This window comes from Quercus lobata, chromosome 11 (assembly GCF_001633185.2).
Source record: "Quercus lobata isolate SW786 chromosome 11, ValleyOak3.0 Primary Assembly, whole genome shotgun sequence".
Classification (NCBI taxonomy): domain Eukaryota; kingdom Viridiplantae; phylum Streptophyta; class Magnoliopsida; order Fagales; family Fagaceae; genus Quercus; species Quercus lobata.
In genome coordinates, this window is record NC_044914.1 from 50,578,912 (window position 1) to 50,593,814 (window position 14,903).

The window sequence follows — 14,903 nt, forward strand, 5'->3', positions numbered from 1 at the left end:
AACAAGCAGATCTAGAAAAGCCTCTAATCTATTTCAAGCCATCTCGTCAGTCTTTACCCGAACAAACAAATCCAGCAAAAAAGAGGTAACTTTGGCTTTTGAGTCTTGACAACCATTGCATTTTTAGGAGGAAAAAAAAAAAAAAAACCCTCTTTAGGGAAAGAAACCGGCAAACCCGTGCAAGGTTCCGACAACCGGATGGTTTGACCGCGGTTAGAACGGTTTCATGCAAAAATAAAGCTCCAACTGGCGACTTGGTAGTCATTAGAATTGGAGTCCAAATCTTTTTTCCAACTTGGTAGTCAAAATTAATAACGGTAGTATTAATAAGTCAATAATGGTAGTATTGAATTAGTTAGGTGAACATGTGGCATGTTTTTATTAGTGAAGCATAAAGTGGAGCAGGAAAAGTGGGACAGAAGATTTGGACTCAGTGGAGACTCCAAGAATTTTGTTTAGGGGGTCATTAAAAATTCTTAATAAAAATGAACTTGAACATATCGAATTATTGACAAAATAAAATTAATACATGAAGTTTTACAATTTTCTTCTACAAGTTTTCAAATTTTAAATTGTTATATGATAGTTCATTATGAGTATCTATGCCCAATGTGGGTAGCTATGACTATGTGGCTATAACTATTTTATTTTGTTAAGTCTATCTAACGTTTTTATTTTTATGTAGTTGTTATTATCTATTTGTTATTGTTTTTATAAAATATTTTAAACTAAATGGCTAAACTAAACTCATTAGCTTTGTATTAATTATTGAGGCATACAACCACAATCATTCATATATAAACTTATACACTTTGCGTCTACTTAACCAACCAAATGCTTGGACAATGACTAACTTTACAATTTTTTTCTTAAATTTTACTAACTTTATAAAAAAAAAAGTTATTATAACAATATACACACATGTAACAAATCATCTCTGTATCCTAATTATTAAATTATATTATATTTATATTGTACACACAAATGTCCACACACATCATAATTCACACAAATAGCATTATAGCAAAAAGTAATACACGCTATCAATATTAGACATACTCACACACATTATATAAATTTATAAAAAAGAATGATACTTACAATTCACAAATACTGACTCTTTACTCTTAGAGTTAGAAATACTTGTAATAAGGGTGTGCAAAATTTAAGTCAAAGTGTGTAAAAATATTTTTAAAAATAAATTAAAGTATTAAACTAAAAAATATTATATATATATATATATATATATAAAGGGGTTCATTTGAACCCCTGAATATAGAATAGCGCCGCCCCTGTTTGGTCTCTTTCTTAGAATTGGGTTGAGTTGGTGGACGCCAATAATCCATCCAAAACCACAATGACTGAATCTGAGACTTTGAATTAGTCCAAAATCCTGGTTTTTGACGAAACATCATTATATCATAAATTTTAAAAAATTACAAGGTGTTGGGCGGCTGACTCGGATATCCTCCTCATGAATAATTTTCCTCCACGTACCATGAATAATTGTAAGAGCGGAGCTCTTACAATTAAGCAGCAGCAATGAGCAGTCAAGGGAGAGCTCTTATAATTAAGCAGTCAGCAATCATCAGTCAAGTGGGAGAGCTCTTACAATTAAGCAGTCAGCAATCAGCAGTCAAGTGGGACAATAATTTAATAATAATCCAAACCATATGATGATGCCGTACAATTTTAAAGAATCGAGCTCATTTACAGCAAACCCGTGTGGTAAGACAAATTATGGTTTTTTTGGTGAATTGGGTTTAGAAGTTAGGACCGGGTTAGGCTTGAAGAATCAATATGGGTTCAAAGATATAATTTAGGGTTTCTAAGTTGGTTTTTTTTTTTTTTTTTTTTTTTTTGCCGTCGAGTTGAGTATCAAAAATTAGAATAGAATTGAATATAGAGAAAGAGAAAGAGAAAGATTGATGGGTAAACGAACCTGATCAGAGGAATCAGTTCGCTTGGTTTTGTTGATGACAAGGTCTTCCCTTTTCATGCTCTCACCGTATTTCCTTCTGAACTGGTCTAATAATCCACTATTCACATGAGACAATATGGTGGACTAATCTAGACCTAGCCAACCTTATAATCCTTCCAAAATAATTAAAATTTAAATCCAATAGGGGAATATTAATCATTTTTTACAACTTAACTAGAAAAAACAAAAAAAATGAATATTTTAATAAATTTAGAATAAACTAGTCGCTAACCCGTGCGATGCACAGAAAAGTTATTTATATAATAAAATCTAAGAAATTTAGAAATAGAAAATTGGGTCAATAATATACATATTATAGACATTTTGCTAGTTAGCATTAAAAAAAATATAGATCTATCATAATTAAATAAAATACAATGGGAAGAAATATTTAACTTCTATATTTTTCTATAGTTTAGATTTAGAAGTGTTGTCTAACATAGAATGTTATTGGGTTATAAGAGAGATTTTTATAAAATGTTAATACCTTATATATATATATATATATATGCTTATATTGTCAACATCTCACTGCAAGTGCATAGTTATTGAAACTTACAAAATAATTTACATTTCTTAAATTAATAAAGCAAAATTCCCAAAAGTTATATATATATATATATATATATATATACACACACTCAAAACTAATATAAACTATAAAGATATAAACAAATCTTACTTAGTCGTAGTAATAACAATATAAAAAATTCAAAACACGGAACATTATCAAAATTATAACACCTAATTTCATTATCTTTTACGTTGAATCCAAACAAATAATTAATTGAAATTAATCCAAACAAATAATTAATCAACCAAAAATCATAGCTTTAATTAAGAAAACAAAAAATCACATGAACCCAAATAAAAATTCTCAATAAAGCAAAAACGTATAAGGTAAAAAATTAAGATCAACCTAACAAATAATTAATTGAAATTAATCCAAACAAATAATTAATCAACCAAAAATCATAGCTTTAATTAAGAAAACAAAAAATCACATGAACCTAAATAAAAATTCTCAATAAAGCAAAATCATATAAGGTAAAGAATTAAGATCAACCTACTGAGACGCAAATACCAAAAACTCCAAGACTTAAAGCTTCCACATTTTATAGAATCCCCAAATTCTACTTCAAAACCAAACAAAACACTTCAAATTCAAAAAATTCATATATAATATACCAAATAAAAATTTACCACTCCTTGGTTGCAGCTTCAATTTTTCTCCAAAAAATAGAGATGCTTCATCTGCCATATACAATATAAAATAATTATTAGAAATTTCAACCCAAAAACCAAACCCACAAAAACACTATCAATATATAGAGATTAATCCAAATACTCAAAAGAAAATCAATTCTAAACATAACAAAAGAATAAGATAGAATGAAAATCTCAGGCACATATAAAAACAAATAAAAAAGAAAAAACCTATGTTTCTTTTTTTTTTTACGCTTACCAATTTTAGTGTGTGTCTAATTCTCTAAGTAGTGGCCAAAAAGCAAATTTTTATTTCTCTATTTTTTTTTAAAGAGATAAACTATTTAATGATAAGAATGAATTAGAGTTCTAATAGTATATTATTCCTTTTTAGTTTTTTAAAAATCTAAAAATTTAATAAAATTTCTACAATTTGATGAAGCCACGTGGCATAATTACGGCGTTTAAACCCAACTTTTATTATATATAATATGATATGATATAGATAAAAAAAAAAAAAAAAAATTACACTTTACAACCCTAAACTAAATCTGAAATTACACTTTGCAAACAAAACTTTCAGAATGTATGATTTGCACCCTAAAATATAACCTTGGTTACACTTTGCACCCTGCACGTCAATTATGCCATTATTTTTGGACAACTTCATCATGTGAAAAAACTCAATTATCAATCATGTCAATTCTTTAAAAACAAAGGAGAAATTGCACCTCACCACCTTAAACTATACCTTCAATTACACTTTGTTCCATAAACTTCGATTTTCCATCCAAGATAACGATAGAACTGATAGCAAGGTACAAAGTGTAACATGAGTTATATTTTAGAGTGCTAATCATGCGTTCTGAAAGTTTATGGTGCAAAGTATAATTTGGGGTATAGTTTAGAGTGGTAAAATGTAATTACCCCGAATAAGCTTCTTTTTTTTAAAAAAAAAATTGTTATGTAAAATTGAAAAAATAGGTTTTTGTGCTAAAATAACTTGAAAATTTTGCACGAGTTGATATGAATGTTAACCTAGATTTTTTTCATTGACTCCTCAAGTGTATCTAGGTAAAGGCAAAAAGTTTTTTGTTTTTCACTTTATTGATTTTCCCAAGAACTTAAGTTATGGAGACATGAATTAAATTTAAAATCTCTTGTTATAATACCATGATAAATTACTAATTCTTTCAAGATTTTAAATTATTAAGAAGTGATGAATTTAATTATTTAATCATAATAATTCTAACATTTAAGTTAATATTTCCTACTCTAATACCAAAATAAATTACTAAAAACAATATCTTTTGATAAATGCTATGCAAATAATCTATCAAAAACTGCAATGTACCTAAACGAACTCCAAATTCCGAAGAGCAACCGAGTAATATTCATTCAAATCATTCTCAATGGTTTTCCTATACAGTAGTCAAAATAATAAAATTTTGTTATTGTATATCTTCAAAATAAAGAACATGGAAAGTCCTCCAAATAAATTCTTTATTCAATTTTTGAAAAGTAGGCATGACTGTTTTGAAGAGTGGAAGAAATTATAAAAAAAATAAATAAATAAAAACCTAATGAAAAAAGAATAAAGAAAGTTGTTCAAAGTTGACTCACCATAAGTTGTTCACAAACACCAATTCCTTCATGGAAACAAGAGATCTCAATTTCACTCCTGCATTACATTTGGAAAACTACAACCTCAACAACAATAAAAAAAATTAAAAAAAAAAAAAAAAAAAGTTCTACACAATGCATATGGTTTTGGTAGTTTTGAGCATGTATTGATTGGCATATAGGAACATTATAGTTGTAATGTACATCCTTTTGGAAAGCTTCTAGAATGTACAAACTGCATGCATAAATGTTCCTACTTAATAATCATTGGATTAAGAATAAAGAGTCTACCAATTTTACACCTGATTGTCTATAATTTTTTTATCTTTATTTTTTTAATTTACACTACTGTGTAACCATTATCCAACTTCTTGAAATGGTATAAAATAACCAAAACAAAAAAACAAAACAGGATATAATCAATGTTCATAACGTATATACAACCAATGTTTTGAGTGAGAATGAAAATAAAAATAATAATCTCTAACTTTTTTGTATATATTGTGTCAAAATAATATATACTACTGTTAAGTGATAGATATAAAAAGCTGATATAATTAACAGTAATATATTAAATGAAAGAAGAAAATTTACATTGATGTTCAAAGAAGATAGATACATGGTATCAGCCTAGCTACCATGTTATGGGTGGTAGAAGTAGAACTGTGATCCTCATGACTAATTTTCAAACCAATTACTATATTGCTATTACTTTTCCTTGTTGCCATGCATGTAGAAATTTTCAAAGGTCCTATCTTGCGTCCTATCCACGGCTTTCTTGGCAGTTGCCTAGTGACATCTTATTAATTACAAAGTTCCCATCTATTCAAAGCTTTAAAGGGAGCATGCAGCCTTGCAAATCTTTATTTATAGCCTCATCGATCTCCCTACACGCCAGAACCAAAAGGGCATACAACATCGACCACCCTCACGTAGTTGTTAATTGTCATAGCTTTTGTAGCAATTAATAGTGCACTTTTTTCGAAATGGCACAAGACCAGCCCAACCAATCCGAGCATATCCTACCTGTTAATTCTCTAAGGTCTGATGCTGATGCTGATTCAAAAAATGCTCGAGCTCGAGGGGACAGCGTAAGTGAGCATAAAATAAATACTCTTTTAGTTTTGGCTACTTTGATTGCTTCCGTGACCTTCCAAGCAGGAGTCAACCCTCCTGGTGGGGTTTGGCAAGAAAACCTACCCCAAGGTCCTGCTCCTTTTCCTCTTCCTGCTGCTGATACCGATACTTTTCCTACTAATACCCATACTTATGCTCCGGAAACACATACACCTGGAAAGGCCATTTTGGCTAATAGGTTTTCCTATGTCGTTTATATAGTCTGCAACACTGCAGCGTTTTCTGCGTCGAGTTGCATGATTGGATCTCTGGTCGAAGCATCAGGAAAATTTAAAGTATTGGTGCGGGTTTCCCTATTTTTTATGGGAGCCACCTACAGTGCTTCGGTCATTGCTCTGAAGCCAAAGCGTGGAGCTATTCCTACTAGCGCATTTTACTGCGCATTTTTCTTCGCACTTCTTGTACCGTTTTTAGTTTTGTTTGCAAGAGATTTTTGGAAGGAAATTAAGGCAGCATGGGATGAACGTTGATGACACCATTGCTTGCCTCTCTGTCACCCTCATCTGCTCTCTCTTCTCAGCTGTAAATGAATGGAGTTTGAACTCACTCCATTCAAAAAAAAAAATTTGTTTGTTTGACGTTTATTTATTTGGCAAATAAGCTAAAGGGTTTATCCCTGGGGCTTGGTTAGAAAAGTGAGTTTGGGCTTGATTGCAATGTGAGGAATAGGGGGCTTCGGGGTTTATTTGCTTAATTGCTTTAGGAATTTTTTATTTATTTATTTATTTAATGTAGTGGGTTTGGTTATTGGAATGAAAAATAAAGGTTTAATTATTGGGTTGTATTATTCAGGTAACTGAAGTGATATATAGTAATTAGTAAGAGGTGAACATAGGGTGAAAAAATGACTAATGAAAGAGGAGTACACCCAGATTGCAGAAATGCATCAAATCCTTACCATGAATCTTCGCAGCAAATCTTCGGTGAAAAATTATTAATGGTTTTAAAATTATGCATTAAAAAAAAAAAATGAGAACATAAGAAAATTGTGTGAAACCGTGATATGGCTCACCCAATTTGACTATACTAAAAAAGAAGTCCAAGAATACAATAAATTATCACAATATTTTCACAATACCTTCATTTTTAGGATCCGAATAAATATATATTTTTATTTTATTTGAGAGAAATGTTACATCCATAACATGTTTAAAACAAATTCTAAATGACAAGTTATTATTGGTTTTAAATTAAGCTCATTATTGATATCACTTTTTTATCTATCAACAATACTTTGCCATATAAAATTTGTTGTAAAAATGTTGTGGACATATCATTACTCCTTAAACTTTAAAATCGAGCAATTTTTCCCTTAATATTTTGAAAAATAGCAAATATGTCATATTATTATTCTCTTAGTTAAACCCTAATGAAAGCTTATGATTCTTAGAATATTTATTTTGTAATGTCTAAAATACTCTCACTAAATTTTAACATCCCAAAAATTTTCTTCATGTATTTTGAGTTTTAGATGGTAGTAATTCTCAGTTTCTTATTTTATTATTTTATTTTAACATTTAAAAAATTGATACCTCAATAATTATGAGAATATTATAAGAATGTGTTGTGTCAATGCAATTGTATATGCACATATAAACGTTTAAAAGAAAAGACAAAAAGAGCACTGGCAAAACTGGTGTACTGTGGAAAAAAAAAAAGCCAATTAATAGTCAAATAATTGTGAAAATATTGTAAGAATTTGTTAAATAGGTGTAACTGTATATGCACGTACAAATAATAAATAAATATTTAAAGGAAAAGACAAAAAAGCACAAACAACACAAGCCCCCAAAAAAAAAAAAAGGCTTGATGAACAGTGTGTATGGGTTGAACAAACCAAAGCACTTTACAGCATTAATATTTGAGCATTCCGCTTTTTGTATACTCAAAAGGCTTAATAAACTTCTCTCTCTCTCTCTCTCTCAGTGAAGCCTGTAGCACCACAATTTTTTATATCAACACAATACAATATTTAAATTAAAAATGCTATTGTCAAAACCTAATGCTTATCTCTTCTTCTTCTTTTTTGGGTTCTCTCTCTCTCTCTCTCTCTCTCTCTCTCTCTCTCTCTCTCTCTCTCTCTCTCTCTCTCTCTCTCTATATATATATATATATAACATAAGATTCTGGCACTACAATTTTTCATATCAACACAATATAATATTTAAAAAATAAAAAATTAAATTAAAAACGCTATTGTCAAAACTCAATACTTATCTCTTCTTCTTTCTTGGGTAAAATACAATAACCTACTTTGAGGTTTGGGGTAATACCAAATACATTCAAAGGATTTTTAAAATGACCAATTTGGTCCTTAAACACTAACACCGTTTGTTGTCTGTCTATTAAACTAATATGTTTCATTTTTTAGATTACCCTGTTCTTAGGAATTTTTTTTCTAAATAACAATAAATATTAAAAAATTTAGTTAGTTGTCACACTTCAAAACAATGTTGAAAACTAGCATCTCGAGTGTCTAAAACTCGAGTTCCAAGATAAAACTCGAGTTTTTAAGTCTCGATTTACAAGACAATTGGTTTAAAGGGAGAAAAAATCAACGTGAAAATCGAATTTTGAAGATTCGATTTTCATAAATTGCAGAAAAACGTCGTTATAGGGTTTAAAAACGTCACTATAGGGCTTAAAAATGCCACTATAGGGCTCCCTAAACCTGATACTTATAAAAAAAATTTGCAGGAAAACGCCACTATACGGCTTTAAAACATCACTGTAAGGCTTAAAAACACCACTATAGGTGAAATTTTTTTTGCATGAAACTCGAGTCTTAAAGACTCGAGATCTACGTGGCATTTTCACACTCGCAAAGCGAGTCTTTCGGACTCGAGTTCTAATATGGATCTCGAGTTTCTAAAACTCAAGATGCTACTTTCTTTTATTATTTCAAACGTTGCCTAACTAACTATATACAACCCTTTTACACAGCTATTCTGCACATTACCCCCTGTTCTTAGCTCTCTCTTTCTCTTTCTCTCTCTGCATTCTCTCTTGCCTTCACGCCAGAAAAATCTCCATCTCTCCCTCAAGCCCAAGCTCAAGCCATAAGGTTTCAGACTCAACAAAGGACTAACAAACACTACCACCAAAACGATTTCAGAGCCAACTTACCCTCAAAACTCACGCCATACACCGCTATTTAAATCTATGAGGCTAGCTCTGGATCTAAGAGGATGATGGTTGTGTCGCGATCTAGAAAGATGGTGGACGGCGGTTTCTAGGCGCGATGCGTGGTGGTCAGCGGTTATAAGGTCACTGTCCAATGTGACTTTCCATCGTGGGTATAAGTTTTTTTCTTCGAAAAAATTGATTTGGGTTTGTTCGGGTTTGAGGTGTGATTGTGTGAATGATATGATGTTGGATGGTTGGAACCGTTTGGGTTTGAGGAGGATGAGTGGGTAGTGATAGGTGGTGTTGTGGTGGACGGTGGTTGTTGGGTCACACGATTGTCGCCATTGGGGGTCTGAGTTTTTTTTTGAAATTTTGTTGATTTGGGTCGGTTTGAGGTGTGATGTTTGATGATTGGTTGGTTGAGTTGATCATGTTTGATTGTCTGGTGTGATGTTGGAATTAATTGGGTTGATCTTGGTTTGATTATTTGATGTAGTGAGATTTTTGTGTTTTTTTCCTTCTTGAATGTTATGAAAAAAAAAATTTCCAAATGAAACTATGTATGGTTTTGGAAATGAATACATTGGTTTAGTAAGATTTTTTTGAATGTTTCTTAAATACATGGCCATGTATATCCTTTGGATATTGGTTTGAGCTTGAGAATGAGTGAGACTGTGAGAGAAAGGGTTTATGTTCTGGGTGAAGAAGGGAGAGTGAAGAAATGGAGTGAATAAAATGAGTTGAAAATTTGTTCGGGAGAGAGTGAACAAATGGAATTACACGGCGTTAGTGTTTAAGGACCAAATTGGTCATTTTTAATAACATTTGGATGTGTTTGGTATTACTGCAAACCTCATGTAGGTTGTTGTAATTTACCCTTCATTTTTTATTTATTTATAAAACCTGATACTTACCTTTAAAAATAAACAAAAACCGATAGAGATAAACACAAACTCAGTACACAGGTTTACTGTTCTCTCTTCATGCTGCCCCTCATTCCTTTCTCTTTGGCTTAAACATAGAGCATCCCTCTTCTCTCAATCTCACTCTGTTTGTTCATAGCCTTTGCTAGCTCAAGTCTTGACCTCTAAAGCTTGGTATGTTTTTGTAATCCTATTTGGTTCTAGAGAACATGTTGATTTCGTATGATTTTGTTTCTCTTTTCATATTCAAGCCAAGCTATTTTATAGATTACGAAAATTACAAAAAAGATTGCTTAAAGTTTTAGGTCTTACGAAATTACTAATTTTCTACTCCAATTTTGTTTTAGACCCTTTTGTTCTGTTATGGTTTTGCATCAATTTAATTTTGATTTTTTGTTTGCTCTGTAATGAATATGTGTTGTTCATTTGTTATGCATGTTTAATTTTTGGCTTTTTTGGGTTGGTTCTGTTATGGTTTTACGGTGAGATTTAAGTTTTATTGTAATTGGTTTTGTTATGTTTTGATGTGTTGTTGAATCCAAAAATCAGACTTTGGTTCTCTGCCATTTGATTTGTAAATGTTATGTTTGGTTAGAAAATCTACAGTCAACATTCAACAAAAGGGTACAGAACTTGCCACATTATTATTATTATTATTTAAATAAAAGTATATCTATATCTATATAATATCTATATTTATATTTGAGGAGAAATCATATACGGTACAATTTTTCGTTTGCTAAATGGTGGATGGTATTAGCGGCAGAAGCCAAAAGATGCCTACAACTTGAAATGAAAAAAAAATAAATAAATAAATAAAGCAAAAAACAAAACAAAACAAAACTTAAGCTTATCAGTTATCACGATTAAACTTGTGCTTATCCCTTCAAAGTATTTGCAATGTAAAAATTTGCTTTCAATCTTACTCCACCAATTTTAAAGAATACTGTATTAGATAAGTTTAATCCGAACACAAAGTTTGGATTAATACATAACTCTCTCTTTTCTTATCTAATAAAGAAATTTAAAATTACTATTCTATATAAAACCAATCACTGGGTTTATATTAATATATAACTCTCGCTTTTCGTTTCTTATGTAATAAAGAAATTTAAATCAACTAATAAAGATTTTTTTTTTAATGAAATGATAGAACTAATAAAGAAATTTAAACTAATTACATTCTACTAATAACTGCTAAACAATATATATATATATATATATATATATATATATTCAATATAAAACTATTATTGTTATAAATTATTCCCTTTACATATTAATAACATAAAAATACTTATTTTATAGGTCCTACTCTCCTACTCTCATCTTTATTAGATAATAAAGATTGTGCCCAAATTTGTGTATGAAGTTATGACTTATGAGCTATTGGAATGTTGGTAATAATGTTTTCATTGCCATAAAGCAACCAAGGTGTCGTCTTTATGTGTTATGCGGAATATCCTACATTTGTAATCAAAGAACATGTTTTTTTTTTTTTTTTTTGGCGAAAACACTATTTTGGTCCTTACAATTTTGGAATTATGGTCAATTTGGTCCTTATATTTTGAGTGCAGTTAATTTGGTCCCTGCTATTTTCAATTCACAATCAATTTGGTCCCCATCGTTAAATGACTAACGGAATCTACTTAGGAGGCAAACGGAATACACACATGGCATAAATTAAATTAAAATATAAATAATAATTCCACGTCAGCTATCCACATCAGCTTTCACTACTATTAAAATTCTCACGTGACTCTCACATGACTCACTTAACACCATCCTGCAACAACTCAGACTCAGACCCGATTGAATTCTTAATCCCCAAAATGAAATTTCGAACCCTAACCCACGATGAAATCCTTCTTGACAGCCACATCTCTTCTTGCCTAGTCCCCACGATCAAAGCTTAATCTCTTCTCACCGATTCCACTCTCTTCTCGTAGACTCTGGTGATTGTAGACCAAAACCATTGATGAATAACTCTGTAACTCACTCATATCCATAGCTTGATTTCTATGCTCTTTAAATGGCTAGTTACTTGTGAAGGGACGAATCAAAATTTGAGGAACACAACTACTGGGTAATGGTGATGTCTCAATTTGTTGAAGTTTTAAAATTTTTACCACATTTGTTTGAAATTTTTGACGGAAATGTGGTATACTTTCAGTGTTTAGGATTTCTCAAGGGAAAACATTGGAGAAGCAAGGAATTCAAATAAAGCCTTCCTCTTGGACCTCCTATTTGAAAGGTGTTTACCCTTTCTCTCTAACTCTGTTGTGTGTTTTACACCTTTTTAGGGACCACACAATGTCAACATTGACACCTTTTTTGTTGTGCCTTTGGTTCTGCTTTTACACTTCTGCTATTTTTATGACTATTGTTTTTTTTTTTTTTTTTTTTTTTGACTGAATAAGGTAGATAACTATTGTTTGACTGTTATTAGCTTCGTCATTGACTGTTTGTTGGTGCTTTTCTATTTTATCTTCATAAGTCAAGGTAGTCAATGTGTAAACTTGTTAGCATGTGAAAGTGTCAATCATTAGAAAATGTCTTGCATCCTTATCCCAAAAAAATAAAAATAAAAATAAAAAATTCATTGCATAATTCCATTATTATTTTTATGTTTGTGAAAAAAATATAGAATTTATACTATTTGTTTTCTCCACTAATTGGCAATAGCAGCATGACAAATAAGGAAGCCACATGAGGTGATATTGAATAAATTTGCACTCACTTGAAAACTATACTGTGGCAGGTTTTGTCACATGGGGAGGCACAGTCAATGGCTTCTACATGTACTCGATCAAGATATCAGTCTCCAAATGACTTTGCAATCAACTGCATAAGAATAATGTAACCATTCTAGAGTTGCTTGCTATTTAATCTTAAGATTGAAAATTAAATGGAGAATGAAATTATTGTTTGTTTTTTATTATTGTTTTTTGTAACAGTGTAGAATTTATACTGTTTGGTGTTTTTTGTTTTTTTTTTTTTTTTGGTTTAATATTGTAAGTGTGTATTTTTGCATGTAGAATGGACGCCCAAAAATCACCCTGGTGTTCTTATTAGGGAGTTTTTCTGGAAAGCTACAAAAGCAACATATCTCCAAGAATATGAGAGGGTCATGGATGAACCAAAAGAAATTGATAAAGGGGCATACAACTGTTTGCAAGACCATTCAACAACAATCTGGTCTAGACATATGTTTCATGGGGATGCAATGAGTGATACGGTACTGAACAATATGTGTGAGAGTTTTAATAGCAGGATCTTGAAATTTAGAGGGAAGCCTATAATCAGCATGGTAATTTATCTACATTCTTTTGTAAATTCTCACTTTAATTGTAATTTAATAGTGTGATAATTCATTTCTCCGTTTGTTTGCAACTCGAGGACATTAGATTGTATTTAATGGGACGATTTCAACTAAACAAGGAAACAGTCTTGAAATATGAGTCGGATTTGTGTACTAAGGTTAAGAAGAGGTTGTACAAGGAGAAGCTTGGAAGTGGCAAGTGGCTAGTTTGTTGGGCTGGCATACCAAGTTTGAAGACAAAAAAGGGGCTAATAGCTTCATTGTGGACTTGGCTGAATACAAGTGCAATTGCAAGAAATGGGAGATCACTAGTATAAGTTGCTGCCATGCCATTTCATGTATTTTTTTTCAACAGAGAAGATGCTGAAAAATATGTAAATGATTGCTACAAAGTCAATGCGTATAAGGCATGCTATGAGCCAATGATAGAGCCAATCAATGGGCAGAACATGTGGCAATCAACTGGACTTCCTTTTATGCAACCTCTCATTAAACGTAGACCACCTGGCAGGCCTAAAAAAAGTAGAGTAAAAGAACCTGATGAACCAACCCGCCATACCAAGCTTAGAAAAGTAGGAGCCCCTAAGAAGTGTAAGGCATGTGGGTGGTTAGGCCATAACAAAAAAAGTTGCAAAGGGAAGGTTGGAGGAAATTCTTCACTTCTAGGAGCTGCTAAAAAACCAAAAAGGAAAAGAACTAACACCAAGAATGTAAATACATGATCTAAGGCTTTATGACTATCTTGTATTGTTTTTTTTTTTTTTTTTTTCCCTCCATTTTTAATATATCTATTATTGTTTTTTTTTCCCTCAATTTTTATTATTGTTTTATGTTGTAGTTTTGATTATCTTGTTTTTTCTGTTTGTAGGGGCGTGAGGGTGGTCCAAGTGGTGGACCTCCCATTATTGAACCAAATCAGACAAGTGCACCACCTACCACCAATGAAGTAGAATTCCCTTGTGCACCACCCAACTCCAATGCTACCACTTCAACTCTAAGTAGAAACAACTGTAGGGGTTCAACAAAGTCAAAAAAAAAAAAAAGAACAATCATTGATGAGACTCTGAGAGCTACTACAAATGCATCAAGGTATATGGATGCATTGAGGTTTATTGAGAGCCAGTCTTTTATGCATGGTCCAAGATTGTAAGTAGGATGTGCTAGAGTTATTTTGTAGAGGAGGGCAGCGTAATATTAGAGGGTAGCTTAATATTTTGTTACTAGCTGGATCTTGAATTAAGTTGATTTTAATTAATGTTAATGGCCTCCTTGATTTTTGTAATGGCCTTCTTCACATTTGTTTTATAATTGTCTTGACTATTGGAATGTCCTTGACTGTTTACAAGCTAGACAATGGCTTTTATTAGCTAAACAATGGTTTTCATTGTCAATGGAATCAGAATTTATTTTGTTATATGTTTGTGAATGTGAATTTGATTTGTGGTTAAATACACAACGGGTTATTCATTGTTGATAGTTATGGGATTGATTTTTATTTTTTATGATAGTTAAACCCAACAGGTTCATTTATGTTATACCGTGGAATTAACGGAATCATTGTCAATTTTGTTGAGCCATCACAAGG

The 14,903-nt window shown here is 31.3% G+C and overlaps 1 long non-coding RNA gene across 1 annotated transcript; it reads left to right on the plus strand.

Annotated features, from left to right (window-relative positions):
* Positions 1–11,704: 11,704 nt before the first annotated feature.
* LOC115967580 lies at positions 11,705–14,734 on the plus strand. Its single transcript, XR_004086488.1, has 5 exons — positions 11,705–12,082; positions 12,170–12,250; positions 12,758–12,855; positions 13,035–13,306; positions 14,187–14,734. It is a non-coding gene; the product is annotated as an uncharacterized LOC115967580 (long non-coding RNA).
* The last annotated feature ends 169 nt before the right edge of the window (positions 14,735–14,903 follow it).